This window comes from Vulpes vulpes, chromosome 2, assembly GCF_048418805.1.
Source record: "Vulpes vulpes isolate BD-2025 chromosome 2, VulVul3, whole genome shotgun sequence".
Classification (NCBI taxonomy): Eukaryota; Metazoa; Chordata; class Mammalia; order Carnivora; family Canidae; genus Vulpes; species Vulpes vulpes.
In genome coordinates, this window is record NC_132781.1 from 96,084,193 (window position 1) to 96,089,533 (window position 5,341).

The 5,341-nt window shown below is 52.6% G+C and overlaps 1 pseudogene; it reads right to left on the reverse strand.

Annotated features, from left to right (window-relative positions):
- Positions 1-2,684: 2,684 nt before the first annotated feature.
- Positions 2,685-4,779, reverse strand: LOC112931127 (bromodomain-containing protein 3 pseudogene; annotated as a pseudogene).
- Positions 4,780-5,341: the final 562 nt, after the last annotated feature.

The following is a 5,341-nucleotide window of genomic DNA, read 5'->3' on the forward strand; positions in this document are numbered from 1 at the left end:
CAAAACTTAATGAAAAGTTTAACAAACTGGCTCAACACTCACCAAGCGTCAGAATCACCAGCAGTAAGAAACATGGTAACCCACCACCCGCTGCTTCATCGGTTCCATGTCCGGCAAGGGCATCTGTGATCCTAAGGGCCGGTGGAACCTGAATCCACTTTAGGATTTTTATAGACTGCCCCGTACTAGGATATTGATGACCCGAACCTCCCACCCACTCCAACCACCTGGAAACTCACCACTGGACCACAGGCCAGGCCACCCTCAGCTCCACCCCCAGCACCCACTTCCAGGAAGTCCTCACAGGGAGGTCTGGGGCAGTGCCCTGTTATTTCTGTGCTAATGGGAAAACGCTCAAGCAGGAAGCCCAGCGTGGTCTTCAGGGAGCAAACCCTCCTGTGGCCAGAGGCTCTTCCACCCCCGGGAGAGCCCCCACTGTCGGCTGGCTGGAAGGCTGCACAGGGCCGCAGGGCCCCTGCCCTGGGGGTTGGGAGGTTAAGGGCGACCCTTTGGGGGTCCTGGACGGCCGACCCCTGGCACTCTCGGCCGAAGCCACAGTGCTCCAAGCTCAGGCAGGCAGTGCGGGGTGTCCCTGCGCTCAAAAGGCCGCAGGGCAGCCTCTGGAAAAAATAAAACCGAAACATAACCTTCTGTTAAACTCTGTATATTATTATTATTATTATTATTATTATTAATTATTTACAATAGAAAGTTAAAAATCAAGACTTAGATTTACTATACATTTTTTTTCTCTCAGATTACAAAGTTTATATTATATAACTGGGGTTCCCTAAATTGATTTTTTTAAAACAGTCCTAAAGAGACCAGAAGTGAGTACAAAAGAACTCAACACACAAAATGTGAAGACCGAGAATGCGCTGCAGCTGGAAGTTGTCTACACCCGCACGTCTCCCAATCCCGCATATGGGCACGGAGGACACACAGAGCCCTGTGGGGCAGGGCTGGGGCGGGCGAGGGTGCAGACGAGACAGCACCGGACAGACGGCGGGACACTAGCACCGGGAGGCCACGGGTCTGCCATCGGAGCAGGGTCTGGGGCTCTCCTCCAACCCCTGAAAAGGCCTGCATTTCTTTTCTTTCTTTTCTTTTTTTCTTTTCTTTTCTTTTCTTTTCTTTTCTTTCTTTTCTTTTCTCCTTTGCTTTTCTTTTCTTTTCTTTTCTTTTCTTTTTTTTCTTTTCCTTTCTTTTCTTCTTTTCTTTTCTTTTCTTTCTTTTCTTTTTTCTTTTCTTTTCCTTTCTTTTCTTCTTTTCTTTTCTTTTCTTTCTTTTTTTTCTTTCTTTTCTTTCTTTCTTTCTTTCTTTCTTTCTTTCTTTCTTTCTTCCTTCCTTCCTTCCTTCCTTTCTTCCTTTCTTCCTTCCTTTCTTCCTTTCTTCCTTTCCTTTCTTTCTGCATTTATTTATTTATTTATTTATTTATTTATTTATTTATTTATGATAGTCATCACAGAGAGAGAGAGAGAGAGAGAGGCAGAGACACAGGCAGAGGGAGAAGCAGGCTCCATGCACCGGGAGCCTGAGGTGGGAATCCACCCCGGGTCTCCAGGAACGTGCCCTGGGCCAAAGGCAGGCGCTAAACCGCTGCGCCACCCAGGGATCCCTCTTTCTGCATTTCTTTTGCAGTTTTTTTTTTTTTTAAGCCACCAATGATGTTAATAAATAAAGTGTTCATATATACACGAGACTGGGAGAAGGGACCCTGAGTGTGCAGCAGTGGCAGCTCACGAGTTGGGGACACACATGGGGCTGGACCTTCGTAGAAAATTGCTGAACCTTACAAAAAAGTCTCCTTTAGTTTTTTTTTTTTTTTTTTTAGTCTTTTTTTTTTTTTTTTCCCAGTTGAGGTAAAAGTTTCAGTGTATGGAAAGCTGTGCGTGGCACAGGCGGCCCCCGTATTCCCTCCCAGGAGCTCCCGACGCCCCTCCCTCGGTGCCCATCCCTCTCCCCACCCCTGCAGAAGCCCGGACTGGACCCCGCAGCACCTCCACAGTCCCCTCACCCTGCAGCAACAGATGACCCCAGCCGCGGGCCTGAGCTGAGGGGACAGAGACATCGCCTGTTTGCAAAGCTGACAGCCTTTGGTGCAGTACCATCTCAGAGAAACTTCCTTTCAAACAATGCTTTCTGGAGCTACAGACCAGGTTGGGCATAAGAAAGGGGTTTTGCAAGAAACTTCAGATCACATCTGACATGTTTTTTTTTTTTTTAATTTTTATTTATTTATGATAGTCATAGAGAGAAAGAGAGAGAGAGGCAGAGACACAGGCAGAGGGAGAAGTGGGCTCCATGCACCGGGAGCCCGACGTGAGATTCGATCCCGGTCTCCGGGATCGCGCCCTGGGCCAAAGGCGGGTGCTAAACCGCTGCGCCACCCAGGGATCCCCTGACATGTTTTTCTACGGTCATCAGGTCAGCGTTTGAGTTGCCGTCTCCAAGGAACTCAACTCAGTTACGAAGGGAAGGCTTTACACCGGTTCACACCTTCTCATAAAGCCTCACGTACACACGAGAAAGATCTTTGACCTATTAAAGCAAAAACTGGAAGATACCGTAACACTGAGTTTAAAAGAAAACCTGCACGCGGCGGAACCAGAGCGGTGTATCAACCAGAGAAAGGAACCCTGCAGAGTTTGGGCGAGTGCCACATCGCTGGTTTTGGTCTGATCTGCGAGTCCAGAGCTCATTCTGAGTCGCTGCAGTCGGAGCTGGATCCGCTGGAACTGCTGCTCCCGGACCCGGAGGAGCTGCTGCTGCTGAGCCGGGGCGGCCCTCCCGAGGGCGCAGAGCCCGCTTTCTCTTTCTTGGCAGGCTTCTTGTTGTTGTTCAGCTGCCCACCGACGTCCTGCAGCCGCGTCTCTAACTCCTTTTCCTGAGCTAACTCCTCCTTGGACTTGGCCGCCGGCTGCCTCCCGCTTGGGGAGAGTGGCTTCCTTTGCTTTTTCTGTAAACAAGACTTGACGGAGCTCTCTAGCTCCCGCAAAGTGGTGGGTTTCAGAGTCTCAGAGTCAGTCTCTATCTCATCAGGATTGGAGTCCCTGAGCGAGGGCTCCCGGGACTGGATGCTGTGGGCCACGCAGCCCCGTTTCCCCGGGCAGCCGGTTGTTGTCTAGGCTGAGCTGGCGCTTCTCGTCCTAGCTCACGGGCGGGCCTTCTTCCTCCTCTTCCGAGTCGTGGGAGGCTGACGCCTGCTTGCCACCCTTCTTCGGCTGCTTGCTGGCCGCGGCTGTGCTGCTGGCCTTCTGCGCGGGAGCCTTCTTCGGTTGGGCCTGCTTGGAGGTGGGGCCACCTTGGCCTTCTTCTCCCTCAGACTTTGCCTTGTGCCTCTCCTTGTCCTTGTTCTTGTCCTTGTCCTCCTCCTTCTTCTCCTTCTTCCTCTTTGGCTTGTTCACTGGGGCCTGCGACAGGGCGGCTAGCTGCCCGGGCACAGCCTTCAGCTGCTCCTGCAGCTCCCCAGCCTGGTGGCCCGCTCCTCCCCCGAGTGCGAGGAGCTCTCCGCGCTGCTGCGGCTGCTCTCGGCGCCCCTGCTCAGCACGGGGGCTGCGGGGGCAGGCAGGGCCCGCGCCTCCACCGGCTCATCCGGCATCTTAGCAAACCGCATCTCAAACACGTCCTGGAGCTTCCTGGCCATGGCCACCACCTTGCGGTCTGGGAGAACATTAACCGGATGCCAGCCGCGAAGCCCTGCGCGTCTGGGTACTCGCGACTGTCCATCTTCTTCTTGGCAGTGCTGAGGTCCATCGGGTGCTCGATGATGTCTGGTAGTGGTGCAGCTCCAGGCCTCGGCGTCCACCGGCTTGCAGAAGGGCCAGGCGTAGGCCGCATGCTTCCTGGACGGCATTTCCTTGAGGATGCTGCCCCAGTGCCGCGAGTGCTCCGACAGCTTGCCCTTCTTGCCCGCATGCTCACGCACCTCGCTGTCCTCTAGATCCTTCTAGGGCGGTTTGATGGGGCGGCCCCCACTCTCTCGCCGAGCCACCACCTTGGCCTGCTTGGGGTCTGACAATGGCGGGGGCGATTCTCTCCGGCTCGCGGTGATGGCAGATGTAGTGGGCGTCGTGGTGGCTGCTTTCCGCTTTCCACCCTTTTCCTGGACAACAGGCGGTGTGGGAGGGACCACAGGGATGATGGGCATCGAGGGAGGGGGTGGGCGGCGGCGGGGGAACAGGGACCGATGTGATGTTGGCACAGGGGTGGCAGCAATGACAGGCGTCTGGAGACAGTGGGGGGGGGCGCTCTGGAAGGGGGTTGCTGGGGAGACAGGACGCGGCCACCCTTGCTGCGTACCTGCACTCTGGGTTCCTGCAGCCGGTTTCTGGCCTTTGCCCTTCGGAACAGGGGGTAATAATTTAACTTCCTCCTGGGGCACCTGGGCCACTTTCTGCAGAAAAATTTTCTCTAAGGCTTGAGCCATTAGCACTACGTCATCTGTGGGCTTGTTATAAATGTAACAATTTGTAAACATAGTGTTGAAGTCCTGCATACATTCGCTCGCGCTCTGGTGATAATTATTTTCTAGTCTCTTCTTAATAGTCCCCATATCCATTGGGTTTTTATGATTTTATGGTAATCGGGCAGGTTTAGCTTGATTGCATCCACGGGCTGGTAGAAGGGCCAGGCGAGCTGGTGTTTCCAGAGCGTCTTTACCACCACGTTCTGCGTGTACTGCAGCTGGTTGGTCTTGCAGCCAGGCCTGGCAGGGTTGGAGACCTCCAGCGGGTTCACCAGGATCCCCGCGGGCGCGACCGTCGTCGTGGTGGACATCCTCCGCGGCTCGCTCACTGGACGTCACAGCAGCAGCTCAGGGAGGCCCTCGCTTCCCCTATGCTCTTTTTGGAGGCCTGACATCCCATTTCTAGGCCCAACCAGGCAGCACTTGGCCTCGGCGGCTCCGACGGCTGTCCCTCCCAGCCCTCGCGGCCGGCTCCCTATACATATTTTGGATAACAGTTCTTTATTAGATGGTTCTTTTGTAAATATTTTCTTCAACTCTGTGCTTTGTCTTCTTATTCTCTTGACATTGCTGTTTTGCTGCTTGCAGAACAGAAAATTTTAATGGAGTCCAGTGTATCAGTTATTTCTTTCATGGATTGTGCCCTGGTGTTGTATCTAACAATCATAGCCATACCCAAGTTCACCTGCATTTTCTCCTACATTATCTTGCAGATGTTTTATAATTTTGCATTTATATTTAGAACTGTGATCTATTTTGAGTTTATATTTGTGAAGGATGTGAAGTCTGTGTCTGGACTCAGTTTTTTTGCATGTGGTGTCCAGTTTTACATTATCATTTGTTGAAAATACTGTCATTTTCTTTCATTGTGTT